Source organism: Macaca fascicularis, chromosome 5 (genome assembly GCF_037993035.2).
Source record: "Macaca fascicularis isolate 582-1 chromosome 5, T2T-MFA8v1.1".
Classification (NCBI taxonomy): Eukaryota; Metazoa; Chordata; class Mammalia; order Primates; family Cercopithecidae; genus Macaca; species Macaca fascicularis.
The window spans coordinates 60,737,284-60,758,222 of NC_088379.1; the positions used below are offsets into that span (position 1 = coordinate 60,737,284).

At 35.2% G+C, this 20,939-nt stretch overlaps 1 protein-coding gene and 1 long non-coding RNA gene across 10 annotated transcripts in view; both read left to right on the forward strand.

Moving 5' to 3' along the window:
* The window catches only part of ANKRD17 (ankyrin repeat domain 17), a 183,160-nt gene that overhangs the window by 9,505 nt on the left and 152,716 nt on the right, over positions 1-20,939 (forward strand). The window lies entirely within an intron of this gene.
* On the forward strand, positions 14,656-16,903 carry LOC141410305 (uncharacterized). The gene is made up of 2 exons (XR_012434880.1): positions 14,656-14,809; positions 15,318-16,903. It is a non-coding gene; the product is annotated as an uncharacterized lncRNA (long non-coding RNA).

Here is a 20,939-nt window from a genome sequence, read left to right on the forward strand (position 1 = left end):
AAGAACCTGTTCTAAACTTATTTCGTGGTCTGGTTTCTTTATGGATCATCTCTTAATTAGCTTAAAAACATTTGATTGAAACCTATTTTGGAAGTGGAAAGGTTGGTTCCATTAGTTTTGAATTTGGAATAAATATATGTTACCATAGAGATCTATTTTCCTTTCCCTCTTTCCTGTCAACCTAAATCTGAAGATTGACAAGAAAAGGAAGCCCACCTGTTTGTGTTACAGTTGGTGTTACAAATGCCTTTAACCCCATTGTTGTCTCTTTCTTTCTCTATGTCATGTTTATCTTTTTATGGCATTAATAATGAAAATGGTCTTGTTGCAAAGCCTCTAGTATAGCACATACTAGAATTAACCCCTACAGGAGTTAATTTTTTTACCTGTCAAACATTTATTGAGTATCTCCTATGTGTGGCTGTTTTCATTGTCTAATCTCAACTATTTCTTTCCCAATGAATGTGAAAAAAAAAAATATTTAAAATTATAGCTGTATATGTTAAACATGAATAAGTTAAATTACTTTGTACATATTGTAGTTAGTAAAACTTACATACATGGAAACTTAGCACAATGTTAGAATTCAGTTTTCCATATGATTATTAGCTATTATCTAATCTTATTAGCTATGATTATTAGATAATAGTGATAATTATCACTAGTATACTCTTTGAACTAAATTTATTTAAGAAGCATTATTAACACCTAGCAAAATTACCTAGGGATTATAAGGGTTTTGACGAAATGGAGACATTATTTCTAGATTCATAAAATTTAAATTTTGTAGAGATAAAACTAGTTATAATGTAAAACTGAAGATGATTTTAGCCCTGTATAAGTCCTGTACTTTTTTTGCGCATCTATATTCATTTTTGGTGTAACTGTGTGCCTTTTGATCATAGGGATCATTTTGTTTTGGTTTTTGAATGCTTGTAGGGTAGAGTTTATGTCTTTTATGAGTGTCTTCTACGATACTCAGTGATTTTTGATATTTTGTTTGTTTTTAAGATGAGGTCTGTATGTATGATTTTTCTAGAGTGTCCTTGACAACTAGATTATACTAAAGAGTCATCCATTCTAAGTTTACCTTGAAGGTTTTATAGTAAGAAAGGAGAGTATCTATATTAATATACTTGTGATTGATGCAGGTGGAGATAGGTTAAGATATGAGAGATTGAATTACAAGACAGTGTGCGATGAAAATTCTTAAGATTTTAAATATAGCGTTACATGTAATTAAATGTAAGTCATTAATTTATTCCTATTTGTAGAAACACGTATTTGCAGAAAACTTGACAAACTCAGAAAGATTTAAAGAATAGAAAAATCACCTATTATTCTCTCTTCAGAATTAATCATTACCTGAAATATGTCTTTTCATTCTTTTTCCTTGATAGGTAGTAATCAAATTATCACAAGAGCAGAGGTACCACTTAGAAATTTTGCTTGCTGAAATTTTTATTGATGAGCTTCCTTCAAATATATGAATTGAAGAGATGAGTCTTCAGATTATGATTTTTATATATTTAAAAATATAACTAATGAGGGAATTTATACTTACAAAAATGTCTTCTAATACATAGGGCTTTTTATTCCATTCTTAGAGTAAATGCTGCTAACAGTTGGTGTATATCAAATTTTTGTTTCTTGATGAGACTGAGTGCGTGTGTGTGTGTGAGAGTACGTTAATATTTGTTACATTATTATTTATGAATGTTCCATAATACATAGGTTCATAATTTGATCTTTTATTTTGGTAGACATTTAGATTGTTTTCACTACATTGCTATTAGTGAAGTGAACATCCTTGTACAGTTATTTTTGAGTATTAAACTATTTCTTTGGGATGGATTCCTGGAAATGGAATTGTTGGGCTAGAGTATGCACATGTTAAATTTGATAAATACTCTCAAGTTTTACTTACATCAGCAGTGTATGAGAATGTTCCTAGATGTGGTTAATTTACTTAGTTTTAAAAATCTGTTAAACAAAAAATGGTGTTTTGTTTTCATTTTTCTGATTACTGTCAACATCGAGTATAAGTTTTTTAATCTTTGATCCTCATTTGGATGTCTTTTGAAAATTTCCTGGTTTGTCCCTTACCTATTTTTCTGTTAGGATTGTCTTGTCTTTTTCTTAGTGATTTGTTGGTGGTAATTATAAGTATTAATTTTTCATAGTGTTATGTGTTACAGTATTCTCCCTTGACATTGTTTTCACAACATAGAAAAATTTATTGTTTAGTAAAATGTATTATTCTTTTATGACTTCTGGAGAACTTCCTCACTCCGGTATTTTAAAACTCTTAGAAATTCTTTTTTGTACTTTGTTTTTCAAAGATACATGGATCTCTTTTGGGATATAGTATTTAATTCTTGTGTCTGTTTCTTATTTACTCCTTTCTATAGCAGTTGACTGATTCTTGCTTCTTAAAACGTAATCCTCTCTTTGCTCATGTAATACCACCTTCTCCTGTTTCTACCTCACTGTTTTTTGTTGGTCATCTTGCTTCCTTCTACCCCGCATAGCAAACATACTTTATTTACTTCATTGGACCCTTTTCTGTTTTGTATCTGGTCTCATTTAGATGATTTTAACTATTGTGTCATTATATATCTATATACCAGTGACTCTCAGTTTACAGCTGCAACCTAACCCTTTGTTTTTTGAGAATTGGGCTCACCCTTCTGGCCGTCTACCATTTGTACAAACCTTTCTTCCAACACCTGATCATTTCTTTCCTCAAGAGAATCAATTCAAAGTCCCATCTAGTTACTACATATAGCTCCAAGTGAAAGAAATCTACAAAATGCTTTTCCTCTTAATTCAGATAATTCTAGTGATCTATAAAACAATAAACTATCTCTCCCTCTTTTCACCCAAACCATTGTGTAGTAGTGAGTAGGAATAGGATAATCATAATGAAAACTCTTCTAGAGAAGGGAAGAATAGGAAGTACACAGCAGTCATTGGTACATATTAATAATGAAATCCTTCTGGGGAGGAGTTGTGACAACTTCGCCTTGGCTACTGAGTAAGTTTCTTGGTTGTACTGGTTTTCCTCTATGAGAGGAATGCTCTTTTCACTGTTGTCTATTTCCTTTGCTTAGTTCTTTAGATGATTCTTTCTTGTTTGTTATCTTCCTTAGCCACATTTGAAGTAGTAGGCATTGGAGGGTGTGACATCCCTAGGAAGTGCACAACTTTTGTAGCCCCCTACCAGTTGGTATAGATGCGGGGCCTGTAGGGTTACTTAAAGTTCAAGTGTAAGATTTTTAGGCCAGTAATGTAGCTTGTTGGTAAAACTCTTTCAAAAACATAATAGATTTCTGTTTTGTTTTTCTTAGATCAGGACCATGTAACATTAACTATAGAAAAATATCTCTTAGTCATAAGTTTTGGAAACCTGCTGATTCTCTTATTTACTGGTCTCTGTGCTAGGCTAGCTCCTCTCTCCCTTAGGTTTCCTGGCTACCTCTAGAGGATCTGAAATAAGAGTCTTCGATGATGTATCAATAAGGGTTTAACCAGAGAAGCAGAGCAAGTAGATTTATATATGATTGTTATGTATTAAGAGATTTATTACAAGGAATTGGCTTACATGATTGTGAGGGCTGGCTAAGCAAGTCTGAAATCTGTACGGCAGGCAGTTAGTGGGAGAAGATTGTGGGCAAGGTGGAATCCATGGGCTTAGGCTGAAGCTGTTCTCCATAGGCAGTCAGGAAGGGAAGATACAGCGAAGAGAGAACAATTGTAGATTCAGCTGCTATTTGGAGTCTCATATGCTTGGAAGAACCTGATCTCTTTTAAGAGCTCACCTGACTAGGTCAGACTCACTGAGGATGATCACCCTAGTTTAAAGTCAGTTGATTAGGAACTTCAATTACATCTGCAAAATCTCCTCACAGAAGTACCTAGATTAGCATTTGACTGAATCATTGAGAGAAGGTATTTGTGCTACAAAATGTCTGCTGTCCTCTCTTCTTGCTAAGAAACCATCACAGGTGGAAAAGCAACACTCTCAACTTGATCTTTGCTACTACCTGACTGAGAACCCTTGAACTCACAAAGTTATTTCCTGGTATTTAGAGCACAGAAGCAGCTGCCTTTTCCACCCTGAGAGGCCCCAAATTACTGGACTCTTGTAGGTCGGAGTTTGCCACTGAGAAAGCTTCTTTTTAGTAGCACTGTTTTCGTGTCTGTCTGTGCTTGCAAACTGCTTTATAGGTGAATTGATCTTTCTCGTTGATCTTTAAATAGCCAACACACACCGTATTTCGAGTTTTTCTAACTGCTTTTCTTAGAACTACAGACTTAGTAGGCATATGATGTGCTCTTCCAATTATTGCAGGCAAGAGTTTTACTAAACGTTCTGCAACTGTATAGCACAGGTCATTAGATCTCCAGCCTGAGATGTTTCCTTGCTACCTGTTCTCTAAGCCTTTCCAGAGATTTTAGGAGTTTGTTAGAGCAGCATGTCACTTCCAATTAACTGTATTAGTTAAGGTATAGGATGGATCATTTGAACAAAGAGATTCCAAGACATATCAGGCAAGATAGAAATTTGTTATTCTTTTATGTGCTACTCCAGAGGTAGACCTTCAGGTTATTCACACATCTAAGTACCTACTGTCTTGCACTTGATACACCATCCCTTAATCAGTGCTGTCAAATACTGTAGCCGCTAGCCACAAGTTGCCGCTGAGCTCTTGAAATGTGGCTAGTGCATCTAAGGATTTGAGTTGAATTTTTTTAAATTTTTAATTTAAATATTACGTATAGCTAGTGGCTACCATATTGGAGAGTGCATATGTATAATATTTCCATCATCACAGGAAGTTTTATTGGACAGCTCTGATTTGGAGTGTTCATCTACAAGATCTACTGTGGTTCACTAGCATCATTTCCATGTTTCAGCCTGTTGTGGGCTGAATTGTGTGTCACCAACATTAATATTAATATTTTGAAGCCCTTAACCGCAAGTACCTCAGAATGTGATTATATTTGGAGATAAGTCCTTTAAAAATGTAATTAAGGTTAAATCAGGTCATATGAGTGGGCCTTAATCCATCTGACTAATGTCCTTTTAAAAAGAGGAAATTTGAACACAGGACACTGGAGATACATGCCCACAGAGAAAAGGCCATGTGAGGATACAGCAAGAAGGTGGTCGTCTGCAAGCCAAGGAGAGAGGCCTCAGGAGAAACAAATCTGCAGACACCCAGATCTTGGACTTACTGTCTCCAGAACTGTGAGAAAATAAATGTCTGTTGTTTAAACTACCCAGTCTATGATATTTTGTTATGGTAGCCCTAGTAAACTAATGCTAGAGAAATAAGAAACAGAAAGGTCAACATAGGTAACTTCCTTTTGAGGAATTGACCAACCGGTTGCCAACATCATTTTCCATTATATCCCATTGACCAGAAATTTCTTACACAGCCATATCTAAGGCTTAGTTCTTGCTGAGTGGCCATATACCCATGTAAAACTTGTGGAGAAGTAGTCTTTTGCTAAAAGAAGGCGACTGTGGATATTGGGGAATAATTAATGTTTTCTACTGATACAATTCTACGATTATATTGTCCTTATGACTACCAAAACAAGAATGAAAGTCATTCCTGGTTCCTGAAATAATCTTGTGGGCCAAGCTTGGGTCATGTGTCTATTCTTGAACCAGCCACTATCACTAAGGAAAAAGATGCTTTGTTTAGGACTAGGTCATGTTTCTCTACCCTGTGTAGGAGGTAGACTAGGAGAGGTCCATTCTACTTCCAAAATATGTCTTGAGTTTTTCTCCTTCTCTCCTTCTCCACTACCATCGCCTTAACCCTGGCTATTTTCTTACTTGAACTTCATAGTAGCCTCCTAATTTGATCTCCTAGCTTTTTCTCTTGAATCCCCATACTTCATTCATTCTTCATATAGCATTAGGCTAATCTTTCTGAAATGTCATTTGTTATTTGACTTCTCATTGCTTTTAGAATAAAATCCAAACTCCTAACTTAACCCGCAGAACTTTGTATGGCTGCTCCTTGTTCCAGCCCTTCCAGTTCCTTGACTGTCATCTATTCACACTGACCCTCCTGGGTTTGAAACATGCAGACTTTCTAGCTAGGGTCTTTTTACTTTCTTCCTAGTGTATTGTTCCCCTGGTTCTTTGTTTTTTCTCATCCTTTAGTTTTCAGCTTAGATATCCTTCTTTGTCTGGTATTGTTGGAGGGAACTTTCTCCCCTTACACCACTTCTTTTACCTCCCTTTTAGTTTTTTGCCTTAATTGAGTAAGTTGCACTGTAGTGAAACATAGGAAAGAGTCCTATTGGTTTTTCACCAAGCTTTATTAGTATTAAATATTTAGTAAACTCTTACATCTGTTTCTTACTACTTGGAAAGAAGTTTGTGGGTAGAAGTGAGGTGGGAGAATTTCAGTGAATTTCACAGTTGAACCTTGCGAAATTGTTGTTTTTATAAGCCAAAAGTCATTGAATATCTGGTTTCATATGATTCAGCCTAGGATGTTAGCATGGTTTGGTATCTTAGAAGGCAGTTCTCACTCATTGAGCTTCTTTCTTAAGAGTTTTGGATATTGTTCATTTAACATGTCAGACATGCTTTAGAATCATCTTTTATACATGACCATAAAATATTATCAGATTATACATTGAAATTTATGTTAATTTGGGAGAGAAATACATGTATAATACTGAATATTTCCATTTGTAAACATGGCATACTTGTGTATTTTCAGCCCCTTCATCTGTCTTTAATAAAATTTTAGTTTTTGTGTAGATTTTGCACATTTCTTGTGGAATTTATTTCATATTATTTTATAGTTCTTACTGCTATCATGAATGGTATATTTTATTCCACTATACTTTCTTAATTAGTTATTGTTGGAGTATAGGAAGCTATTGATTGGCATATTTTAATCTTGTGTATGGCCACTAAGCTGAATTCTTGTATTCAGTGTATTCTGTTGAAGTTTCTGACTCAAATGTCCTATTGATTCTAGTAAATTATTTTTTTCTCTCATTTCCAGTATTTGTCCCTTGTGTTTGTTTTTGTTCTCTTACTGCGTGAGTATTGAACCACCACCAAAACGTTGAATGTCAGTGGTAATAGAGGTTATACTTGTCTTTCTCTTATTTTAATGGGAGCGCTGTTGTTTTACTAGTAAGTATAATGCAGGTATCTTTTTTCAATTTAGGGTACATCTCTTTTTCTTAAGTTACTTAAGTTTTATTAGAAATAATGTACTACATTTTATCAAATGCATTTTTGGTATCTTTTGAAATGGTCAGTTCTTTCTCTGCCCCTTCAATATGTCCATATAGTGAACTGTAATAAAGGATTTCCTAATTTTAATTGTGTTTTGAATACTTGTTATGATGAATTATTTTAATGCACTGTTGGATTTAGTGTCATTAATATTTTAATTTATATTTTCTATGAAGATTATTCATGTTAGTTTTTCAAATTTATTTGAAGAAACTGTAAGTATTTTTTCCTTACATCAATTTTGTAAAGATACACATTTTACAGATTCAGTTTATCTGAGTCGTTTTTCCTTTTAGTCTTATATGTTGTGTTTTTAACCATATTTGCCACTGAAATGTTAGAAAGGAGTTAGAGTAAGTGGTTTATTTGATCTTTTTATAGTTAGTAATTTTTTAAAAAGTGGCTTAAGTAATTTAATACATACCTCTTTGTAAAAATAATAACTTAAAAAAATTTAAATTGTGGTAAACAACATAAAATTTACCGTCTTAATTGTTTTCAAGTGTATAGTTCGTTAGTGTTAAATATATTCACATTATTATGGAACAGATTTCCACAAGTTTTTCATCTTGCAGAACTGAAACTCTGTACCCATTGAACAATTCCACATTTTTGTCTCCTCTTCAGCCCCTGGCAGACACCATTCTATTTTCTGTTTCTATGAATTTGTCTATCTCATGTAAGTGGAATCATAGTATTTGTCTTTTTGTGACTGTCTTATGTTAGTTAATATACTGTTCTCAAGGTTCATTTATGTGGTAGCATGTGACCGGATTTCCTTTTAAATATTCCATTGTGTATATATATCACATTTTATTTACCCATTCATTAGTTAATGGACCGTTTGGGTTGCTTCCATCTGTTGGCTAGTGGGCCTCTTAACTTTTACATTTTATTCGTTTATTTGAAATTTATATGGGTTCATTGAGGGGAATAGGAACTTAATCTTGTATTTCCAAATAGTTAATCAGTTGACTTACCTGTTTCATAGTCTCTCCTCATTATTTGAATAATGCCTTGATTTTATGTATTTCCACAATAAAACAGTAAATCAAATATCTGCTCAGTATATACATCTTTATAAGTACTGAATTTGGGCTGGGCATGGTGGCTTACGTCTGTAATCCTTGCACTTTGGGAGGCTGAGGTGGGCAGGTTGCCTGAACTCAGGAGTTCAAGACCAGCCTAGGGAACATGGAGAAACCCCGTCTCTACTAAAATACAAAAAAATTAGCTAGGTGTAGCGGCATGCACCTGTAGTCCCAGCTACTTGGGAGGCTGAGGCAGGAGAATTGCTTGAACCCGGGAGACTGAGGTTGCAGTGAGCCGAGATTGTGCCACTGCACGCCAGCCTGGGTGGCACAGCAAGATTCCATTTCCAAAAATAAAAATAAAAAGAGAATAAGTACTGAATTTATATAAGCTGAAGGCCTGAATAGTACAATTTGTTGCTTGTACTAAGCAGTTTCCTGTGTTTGTTAAGTAGCTCCCATCTACTTAACAAATGTGGGGTTTTATGGTTAAAGAAATTTTAGATGTTTTCCACTTAATATGTGTTTTTTTTAAATTCTAATTTTTTTAGGCACAGGGTCTCACTGTGTTGCCTAGACTGGAGGGCAATGGCGTGATCATAGCTCACTGCAACCTCGAAATCCTGGGCTCAAGGGTTCCTCCCACCTCAAACTCCCAGATGTCTGGGACTACAGGTGCATGCCACCATAGCTAGCTAATTTTTTTTTTTTTGTAGAGACAGTCTTGATATGTTGCCCAAGTTATTCTAGAACTCCTGGACGCAAGTGATCCTCCTGCCTTGGCCTCTCAAAGTGCTAGGATTCCAGGCATGAGCCCATGTGCCCAGCCAAGTCAGTGATCTTTTTCTTTCTTTTTTTTTTTTTTTTGAGATGGAGTCTCGCTCTGTCACCCAGGCTGGAGTGCAGTGGCTGGATCTCAGCTCACTGCAAGTTATGCCTCCCGGGTTTACACCATTCTCGTGCCTCAGCCTCCCGAGTAGCTGGGACTACAGATGCCCGCCACCTCGCCTGGCTAATTTTTTGTATTTTTAGTAGAGACGGGGTTTCACCTTGTCAGCCGGGATGGTCTCGATCTCCTGACCTCGTGATCCGCCCGTCTCAGCCTCCCAAAGTGCTGGGATTACAGACTTGAGCCACTGAGCCTGGCCGTCAGTGATCTTTTGAAGCAGTTTTTCTTCTTTTATTGCTTAAACCTCTAAACAGGCTTGACATTTTTTTTTCTTTCCTCCTTCCCTCCCTTACAGATTCTAGTAAAGAAGTACTTTTATGAAGAAGATATAAGCAATGCCAGCATCTATATAGTGTTCTTACTGATTTGACGAGGTCCTTAGGTTGTCTTTGAACTTGAAAATCTCTATCCATTATTATTGCAGGACCTATAAACTATGATTGTTTTGTAGTTCTCTTGCACTATCTTTACAATGTTCTTTAAAGAACAAAGTTTCACTGGTTACTTTATATATTTCAGATGAACTAGGAGTGATTTAAAACTTACATAGTTGCTGTTCAGAAAATGTCAAAAAAGAAGAGCTTGTATAAGTTACAATGTAGATAAATTTAATTCTATTGAGGGGATAATATCCTTTTAAGATACAGTGTAGATAAATTTAATTCTATTGAGGGGGTGATATCCTTTAAACCAAACTTGTCTAAAGTTTTCACCAAATGTTAAACTGTGAGTAATGTTTCGTTTTTATCCATTTAATTTTTTTATATTGGAGGAATCTTAAAGGAAAATTGCATTATCTTTTTCCAGTTTTATTAAATCATATAGTAAATGTGAACTGAAAATTTAAACAGTAGAGGAAGATACAGAATAAGAGTTGAAGATTTTTTATATCCCCAGGTATAAATTTTAAGTGTATGTAATCCTATGCCTTTTTCTGTGCACTTTCACACATATACAGATGTATCTATGTAATTTTGTTTTGCATAAATGAGATCATTGTAAAAATATTGTTTGAAACTTTCTTTTTAAATTAATAGTCCATCATAGATTCTTTTCATGTTAATACACATATAGTTATCTTACTCCTTAAATGGCTGTGAGTCTTCTCTTGTCAGGTATCAGGACTTAATTGCTTTCCAGTTTATGGAAATTTTGGTTGTGTTCAAAGTTCTGCTGTTAGAAACAATACTGAAGTGGACTCTTTTATATTGTTTCTGTATTGTGGTAAGATGTATTCCAGAGGTAAAACTGCTAGACTAAAGGTATGGGAATTTGTTTCTGTAACTGACATTTTATTGTGTGCGTCAGCACCATATTTTAAAAACTAGTGATTTTGTAGTGGTGTAGGATCTGCTAGGTCAAACATCAACTTTCAAGCCATGTTCGTATCTGTTCTTTTTGGATATCCCTCTCTGTTGACTACTTTATCCATAAAAGGGCCAGATCATATATCACCTCTTCCCTGAAGGTGTTTGCAACACCTAGCACATTGAATAATTTTAACCCTAATAATAGTTTAGTGAGTGCTTACTATGTGCCAGCCACAATTCTAATTGGTTTATGTGTATTACACTGCTGCATATCATTTAATCTTCCCAATTCTAAGAGGTACATAGTATCTACATTTTATAGTTGAAAAAATCAAGGCAAAGAATAAGTAACTTGTTCAAGGTCACAGTAAATGATGGAAATGGAATATCAGCATGGGTAGTCTCATATGAAAGTCTGCTTTCTTAACTCATACTGTACTACTTCCTTACTATCCTTTTATGGCCTCCCTATGCTCAAGAAATATGTTTTGTATGCATTGTAGAGTTCACTAGCCATTTCATCTTGCTTCTAGGTCCTCTTTACAGATCTGCATGAATACCATCTTACTCAAATTTGTGTATGGTGACCTATCCCCAAGTAGAATAACCAGAGAGAAATGATGGAGTAAGGAGGGTTGTGGAAGACCTCCTTACTCCAAAACACTTTACCTGAATGTAGCTAGTTAATACTGCTCTGTTTTATTTCATCTTGTTTCCCTAAACCCTGTCTTGGGGAAATTCATGGATTGATCTTGGGATGGATTTCATAGGTGGAATAAATGGGTATGTTACTCTTCACTATTTTTGAAACATCAAATCAAAATACATACCTTGTAGATGACCTGTTACAGTAATTGCTCAAAATGTGAGGTGGGAAGAATGCTGTTTTAGACCCTTCTACACCTCTTAATTCATGCTGTTGAGTGTGACATGTAAAAACTAAATATCTCAGTCTCCCATAACAGGGGCCTGGTAATACTTTTTTTTGAGGGAGGTTAGGTGACCTAATGTTTGTGAAAATGTTTGTGACCTATAAGGATTTTCATAAATTAATTGTTAAAACTGAAGTATGAATAAAAATAGCCTTATGAAAATTCTGACTACTAAGAGGGTTGGCTATTTGTTTTTTATTTAGGAAAATCTCTTATTTTAAATTTCTAATTCTATTAAATTTAGTTATCTAATTGAATTTATAGATTGCTAGTAAATATTTTCTGTTCCAATTGTGCATTTTGGTTAATTGTTTTAGGTGGAGCTGATAGTAGATAAGGGGTTGGGATTCTGTAATAAAGAGTTCACATAATAGTTGTTTGGATTAGAGGCCATTTTTCAGATTATATTCTGAATTTATTAACTTTTTAGAATTTATATAGAACATGTTCTTAAATTCCTTGAGAACTTAAAAATTGGTATTACTTTATCATACTGTTAATAAAGAGGGAGAGATAAGGGTTATGGGAAATGCACATCCTTTTCTGACTCTTAGGTCCTTTTCTGGGAATGTGAAAGCAAACCATATGCCTATGGTGTCTCTGGTGTAGGCTTAGCAGATACTACTAGGGTTCTAGATAAAATGAAAAGTATGAAGGCAAAGATTTGATCATGCTGTTTTCTAAATCTCAGGACCTTTAGAATGTATCTCTTAACTCACTTTATGGACGCCTTTCACTTGTGCCTTTTCTTCCTTTTCTTACTCTACATCCAGATTCCCACCTCACAGTCCAAGATCCTCTCTACCACTCAGTCCAGCTTTCTCGCTGCAACCCAAACTTCAGTACCTGGCTTCTCTTGGCCAGATCGAAGTACTATAATATGATTTAAGTTGTGAATGTGCCTTAGTATGTGAGATGTTTTTTCATATGAGGAGGTCCTTAACCTACTTTAGCTTAATCACCAGATCCTTTTGTCTTTTATGCTAACACAGAAAAAACTGTACAGGCTTGGTATTGCAGCTTTTTGTCTTCTCTGCATGAGCAGTTTTGTTTTGTATTCTAGGGATCCCAGAAGAACAGCTTTGCTTGGCCAGGGTACCCATTCATTGGCTTAGGCAACCTAGAATGTTAAGATTCATATATCTTAATTAAATACTAAGGTCTTCCTGACCTCACTACCATAAGCAGAAGTTTTTCTGAAAACCTTGATCAGAGAGCAAGTAGGAAGAAGGGCCAGATTCCAATTTCATCAAACCACAGGCATATGAATACTTAACAATTTCTGTGCTTCAAGAAAGTTACATTTAATTCTGAAATAACCCAATGCCTTTGTATTTCTTTTCTTACACTATTTCTCCTGGAAAAAGCATGGTATGGAAAGAGTTTGAAATCAAGTTGGGCAAGTTACTTTTGAATCCTGCTTTAATACTCTGTGATTTGGGGACAGTTACTACTTAACCTTGTTGTCTTCATCTACCTTAGGGATAATGATTTATTTTTAACAGAGTTTTTCTAAAGAATGGAGGTAATCTACATTATTTAGCACACTATACTACCTTCTGTGTTGGAGGTAATTTATTACTTATTTTGACATTTTACTGGATTCTGGATTTAGTTCTTATGTAATATTTTGAAATGAAGTTGTCATTTTTTTTTTTCCCCAGTCAGGATCAATTTTCTTTACTTTTTTAGGTCATGGACTTTAGTTAGATTGTAATGAAAAATGTAGACCTATTCTTCTCCAACATTTACTTAAATACATCATACAACATTTTGCCAATTGAGGGGTATAGAGTTTTTGAGGGGTAGGTATGTGAGGTGTGAACCATGCAATATGAACCTTAGCTCAAGAGTACTGGATTTCAGGCTGGGTGCAGTGACTCACACCTGTAATGACAGCCCTTTGGGAGGCCACGACAGAAGGATTGCTTGAGGCTGGGAGTTTGAGACTAGCCTCGTCAACATAGCAATAACCCATCTCTACAAAAATTTAAAAATTCGGTGGGTGTGGTGGCATGTACTAGTAGTCCTAGCTACTTGGGAGGCTGAGGCAGGAGGATTGCTTAAGCCCAGGAATTTAAGGTTACAGTGGCAATGATGGAACCACTGCACTCCAGTCTAGGTGACAGAGTGAAACCCTGTCTGAAAAAGGAGTACTGGATTTTGTTTTTTATCCATTGAGGAGTTATTGACTAGCCTTTTCCTCTACTCTTTCCCCAGTAATCACAACAGTAACTACAGAATTTTTCTTTGAGAGGTTTCTGTCATATATAAGAGAATTTAAAAAAATAATAATTTGCTAGAAAATTTTAAATTATAGTTGGTTGTGGTGGCTCACGCCTGTAATCCCAGTACTTTGGGAGGCTGAGGCAAGAGGATTGCTTGAGCTCAGGAGTTCGAAACCAGCCTGGGAAACATGGTGAGACCCTGTGTCTATTAAAACAGAAAAAAGAAAAGAAAAAAGTTTAAATCATTACCAACCTTCCCGTCTTCCTTCTTTTTCTTTCTGAAACTTTTGGAATCCTGACTTAGAAAAAAACTAGTAAAGAGATAATAAGATATACTAAATAAAGTTATTAGCTATTTCCTTATTGTATGTTTAACAAATTTTAAAGGTATAACTCGATTTATTCAGGCTTATTTTATAGTTATTGACTGAAATTAAAAAAAATGGTGGATTTAGTACATTCCTTTAATTTATTTTCTTCTCAGTGTCCCACTGATATTGTTTAAAGATTGAATTAAGTCATAATTCTGAAAAGTGGGAACAGATGTTATTATATTAGTCAAACTACCCTTAAGAGGCACAAAAGGACTTCATCAGCTCTATAACTTTAATGTGTACTTGGGTGTATGTGGGGAGGGAGGCAAGAAACTGCAACTTAGGTGCATAGATGAATCTAAACTTGAGTAGTGTTAGTAGTATGACTGCAACCCTGTTACTGTCTCAACATTTTTGGTCTGCGTTTCTTTCTGTATCAGCTTTATTTTCAGCCAAAGATGACTGTCAGTCAAAGGAGATGGGAATGGGATATACTAGCTAGACCTAGGTAATGTGGCCACTCCTGTGGTGGCTGGGAAGGCTTACCTCTACCCAAAGCACATGAATACATTCCCCATAAAAAAGAGGGATGATGTTATTAGCAAAAGGGGTTAGGGAGAAAACATGTTGAACAGTAAAATTACAGTTCACAGTCCACTACAGGTACCATCAGAGGACCAAGAAATTTTGAAGAAGATAGAAAGTTCATGGAATCGGATTGACAGCAAAATCCCAGAGGAAACTGGAACCCAAGATAACAGAGGTAAGCTCAGGTTTTCCCAGGGAAACCTTGGAATGGCTCCAAACTTGGAGTCAACAAACACAAATCAGTAGTAGTGGGCAGTTGGGTAATAATCAAGAATTTTCTTAAGACTTCTTTTCCACAGTGCTAGGTCAGTTGGGCTTCCCTTCTACCCTTTCTCCAGCCTAAATAACTATGATGCCCACTCTTAGGCCTGAAGTTTCAGAATCATTCTCTTAAGAAAGTAGGCCAGCAGTTTATTATGGGCATCTACTCAGGCGTTAGAACCTGAGAGAGAAGTGGAGGCACTATACTACCTCAGGAGAAAAACGGTTTTGTCTGTTCCCAGCCAACTTGACTTCCTATCCAGGTACCTTTCTGGGGTACTTGCATATTCACATGCCCTACCTGCTTAAATTGTACTGTTCTTCCATTTAAAGGAGAAGCCACTTAGGAAAACAAAAACCTCAGGGAAAGCTCTTAAACTCTATATAGTCTAAAGTAATCTTTCATTTGCAAATATAAACAGACAGGGATAATCAGACAATTGAGGAGAATCAAGAGGATGAAAGAAGATTAAGATGAATAAAAGAACAACCAACCTCAGCTGTAATTCAGAAGAATACTTCAAAGAAAAGTGTAATTGGTATTTTATTTAAAATTTAAGAATACGTAATGTTTAGTTATAGCTGCATTAAAAAGGGGGCATAGAACTAGAAAAGGTTTTGAAAATTATAAAGAAAAATTTTAATTGATGAGATAAATAAAATTTTAGCATGAATCAAGACTGAATTGTTGATTTTGGAATTAAGAGGAGGAATTGTCTGCATATGTAAATCAAGAGAGAAAAAAATCTGGAAAAACTTGAGAGAAAATTAAAGAAGCATGGAAAATATATCACAGTTTTTCACATCCATAAATATGAGTTCTAAAAGCAAGAGATTAGGAACCATGGGAAGGAGAGAATGATGAAAGAAATAATTGAAGAAAATTTCCTGAGCTGTAGAAACGTAATGAATTTTCAGATTGAAAGAGCCCATCTAGTAACAGCCAAAATGAATGAAAAAAGATCCACAATTTTAGAACTCTTAAGGATAAGAAGATCCCACAATTATTGCCAGAGAGAGGGAAATAAATATGGAAAATCAAATAAATAAGTTCTTAGCAGTCATGCTGAATGCTTGAAGGCAGTGGAACAGTGACTTCACTGAGAGACAACAGATTTTGACCTACGTTTTCTCTACCCAGCCCCACTATTTTATCATGTGAGAACAATTGCATTTTCTATACTGGGAAAAAGCTATGTACTTTGTATGAACATATTTGCGATACAATAGCACAATGAAAAAATAATCCCAAGGTAGAGGACATGGTAGTAGTGGGGGGATGGGAGGGTGAGTGGGAAGAAATAGCTACTGTGGCAATCTTGGGCCTTCAAAAAGAACTGAAGAAAGTTAGAAGGAAATTCAAGTTCTATTAGTCTGGAATCCATGAACATTTCTTCAACTAGTAATGTCTAAACAACATAAAGTTACATTTCCTTTAGTGACTACTATTTATATAATCACATTGTAAGTTACTTTATTGATTTTCCATTTTAGAATCAACCTAGAAAATATATAAAATGGGCTTAATTATAGTTATGGAGTAGAATGCCTTATAAACCTTTATAATATAAAAATAACAATCTATAAAATTAGGAGATGGAGGGCAACAAATGAAGGGTCAGTGTTCATTTCTTCAGTGGACAGTCAGTAGATTACAAGCATATAAAATTTGGTGAATCAAGATATGAAAGCAAAGTGGCATTAAAGTTAAACTGGTACCTGTACTAGAAGTCTATTAATGATGTAACATGTATTTTGCCATTTTGATGCAGGAGAGTAGCAAGACTTACGGTCCATCTTGTGCCTTTGTAGCCTTTGAATTTCTTAAAAACCCTAAGTGGATGCATCACATTTATAATGTTAAAAAGATTGCAAGGTTGGGCACAGTGGCTCCCACTTGTAATCCCAGCACTTTGGAAGGCCAAGGCAGGTAGATCACTTGAGGTTAGGAGTTTGAGACCAGCCTGGCCAACATGGTGAAATCGTGTCTCTACTAAAAACACAAAAATTAGCTGGGCATGGTGACCAGCGCCTGTAATCCCAGCTACTTGGGAGGCCAAGGCAAGATAATTGCTTGAACCCAGGAGGCGGAAGTTTCAGGGAGTCAAGATCATATCACTGCACTCTAGCCTGGGCAACAGAGTGAGACTCTGTCTCAAAAAAAAAAAAAAAAAAAAAAGCGGTGGTGGGGATTGGAGATGTGTGGTGGCCTCCACCTAGTTGTTTAATACTGCTCTTTATGAAGTAAATATATTCCTGGGCCACATGATTTTTGGAAATTGTCTGAGGTAGAAATAGAGGACACAGGGATTAATTCTAGGAAATTAGAAAGTTGCGTAGAATACAAATGTGACTCTTTTTGTGTAAGATGCCTAATTCTTTCTTGACTGGCTTGCATGCTCGATTTTGAGTGTTAATTTCTGAACCCTTTCCATGAAATTTGACAGGAAACTCTTTTTAAAAAGAGTTTTTTGATTATCTCTGTCACAAACATTTCAGTGTTTATTGTGAAAAATTTGGAAGTACAAAAAACTGCAAAATTCTGAGGCCTACTTCCTTCCAGTGCCTCTTAAATAAGATGACATTTTCTCTGATGGACTAAGGACCAAGATTAGAAACTTAGTTTGTCCTTAAGATAGAAGTCATGTGATCAAGGTGCCTACAACTACTAGAGGCAGGTATGGCTCCTGGAAGAGCCAGAAGAAGGAAGGTGGAAATAGAAATTGCCTTTCCCCCCGCTTCTTTCTAAAGATGTGGCTGATCTTATATACCTAGCCCTCTCATCTTTGCTGAGGACCCATTGTGTGTCCCACTGACTATAAATCAGGGTTCTCATGATCCCCTTCTTGAGTTTGATTAATTTACTAAGTGGGTCACAGAACTCAGGGAAACACTTATGTTTACCACTTTATTGTAAAAGTTATTACAAAGGATACAGCTGAAGAGATGCATAGGGTAAGGTATGGGACAAGTGGCATGGAAATTCTGCCCTCTGGGTGTGCCACCCTCCACTAACTTCCACTGTGTTCTGCTCTCTGGAAGCCCTTCATACCCTGTCCTTTTGGACTTTTATGGAGACTTTATTACATAGGCATGATTAATTAAACCATTGGCCTTTGGGGATCGATTTCACTTTTAGTCTCCCCTTTTTGGAGGATGGGAGGCGGGGCTGAAAATCCCAACCATTTAATCTTCCCTTGCCTTTCTGCTAACCAGCTCTTATCCTGAAGCTACTTAGGGCCTGTCAGTCTTCAGTCAAATCTTAGCATAGAGGAAGCCACATAACCACTTTGAAGATTCCAAAGATTTTAGGAGTTTATGCCAGGAAACTGGTTTAAGACCAAAGACCAAATGTATATTTCATGATATCACAGGCAGTCTTTTGGTACTTTAAATAATTGCTTGCAAGAGTTATATCTTTAAATAATTGCTTGCAGGCAAACCATTCAAGGTTTGTTATGAATAGATTAGGCTGGAAATAGCAGAGTGCAGAGTGGTAACAGATATCTTGAGACCAGACTGATTGGAGCTTGTCAGGGACCCCAGACCATTAAGGAACCAGAGGAGAGCCAGTGATAGCAATGAGATTCCATGGTTACTTGGGTAGTTTTTACTTCCTGATTATTTTCCATGCCCTTGATGCTATCTTGAGTTACTTGAAACTGTTTCTTCATTCCCCCAGAGTGGTAGAAACTGGTGACTCAAGAAAATTGTCTTTAGATTTAAGCTTTTTCTTGTAACTTACATTTTTATCCCCAGGTCCCCTAGACCCCCATTTTGTGTGTGTGTGTGTGTGTGTGTGTGTGTGTGTGGTGTATTTCTTTCTGTTGGTAGATATTTGCTTTCGAGCGGAGGGCAAATGTGTTGCTGATGAGGTTGAAAATGCTGTATCATCAATAGATTTAACTTATTTAAAATCAAAAACATTGAAATAATTTCTGTTACGGATGCACTTGTTTTCATTTTTATTTGAAAATGTACAATTCAGACAAATGGGAGGGTTGATTGTAAACAATAAATATTTTATCAGTTTTGTGTACATAGAATCTATTGTGAAATACTGGAAAAAGGATGAATTCATGGTGTGACCCACCATGGGTAGAGACAACAAATTCAAGTGTCCAACAGACACAACTATTACTGGGGATGTGAAAAGAGGCAGCATTGCTTTGTTTCTTACTTTGTTTAGTACATTACTTATGTTGGGACAAGACTATGCTTGTATTTCATTCTGTACATAGGACACATCTGGATGAAACGTTTTGTATCTAAATATAATTCTCTTCTATACTTTTCTAGGTTGAATTTCAGATTTCATTTATTAGTTGGATTAGAAAAGAATGGAAAGGGGACCAATTAGAGAACAAAATCATTGAAGTTTTTAGTATTAAACATTATCAAGAATCAGGATTGAGTTCTAGATTATAACCTCTTGGAGGTGGACTAATTTTATTTGCCATTCTTTATCCAGTGTTTATAGTATAAACCCTGCCACCTAGTAAGCACTCAGTAAATGTTTGTATAAATGAATTATCAAAATGCTAATGATGATCTTACAAAAAAATTGTACTGGGGCTTTTTATAGTATGAGCCTTGAGAACAATGTTTAAGCAAAAAAAAAAAAAATCTTTAATTATTTGAATATTACAAAACAGTACATACCCTCCCTACCCTTCCTTATATTTTGAATATACTACTGGATACAGCGTTGCATTATTTTATTTGTAATGTTACAGTTTTATGTATTTTAACTTAGTCCTTACATATATCCTTTAGATAGTCTTCCACATTTCTTGAAGCATGTTCAACTGTCTTATTTTGGCAGTTCTGGTGAAGGCTTAATCATTCTTATTTTTAAATGTAATCATCAAAATTAGACCTGGAATCTATGCCAAGAAACCGAGATAGAACCTGTTTAGTGCTTTTTGTGTTCATAAAAATTGTTTATGTGTGGCCCTGTATTCTTGTACATTAGATTTTTTTAATATGATGGATTACTTTAGAATTTCATGCTTTAAAAAGAGTAATGTGAACATAAATGTAGAAGGCAAAGAAATAAATGTATCCAGCAGTATTTTATTTAGTGAGAATATACCCAAATATTTCCCAAACAATTTTGGGTTTTTAAAATACTAAATTCTGGCAGAGGCATCTTTTCACAACTTACTCCTAGGTTAAAAAACCCATTAAATATTGGAGGGAATTTGTATTTTATCAGAAGTAGATTTTTTTTTTAAAGGGTAGATAATTGGACTCCCCATTCCTCTCTCTTCTCCAGCTGTATCTCAGCTGCATATATATAGACTCTGCATTGTGGTTGAGTTTTTGTTTGTTGTTTTTTTTTAAACAGTTGAAGTTCTTAATTTGTCGGAGAATAAATTTATGTGATTTTTTTGATAAAGATTTTAAAATTTTTTTTGAAGTTAGATGAGAGGAGGTATTAAGTTTGATTTGTGATTCTTGAAAAGTAGAAATGAAGAACTAAGGATAAATCTGGATACATGATTTAAAACTAATATTGATTTCAGATCTGGATTTTTAATAGACTTGTGTCAGTAACACTTTATATTTGCAGGGAAGCAAGCAGTCTCACTGTCGGTATAAATTAGTTCAACTTTTTTAGAAGGCAGTTAATTGGGTAGCATCTAAAATTTTAAATACAGCACTATGAACATTAGAGACAACATAAATGCCTACTGGACTGGTTAAATACATTATGCAGTTATACAATGAAAATTTGAGCAGCTGTCAAAAATCAAAGATAGATCTTTATATATATTCTGAAACAATTATGGAGTATTAAATATTAAAATGGGGATACAAAAAGTATGCATAATAGTGTCCATCTGTATAAAAAATAATGTTACCCTAAGATGTGCTTGAAATATGTAGGTTATTTCTGGAAGATTACAATAACTGGTTGTGCCTCTTAGGATGGCTTGGTAAGAGGTAGGTTTACTTTTCTCTTTTAAACTGTGAATGCTTTCCATGTACATGTATTACTTTTACATAAAAATTATAGTTAATAAAGAAAATATAATGGT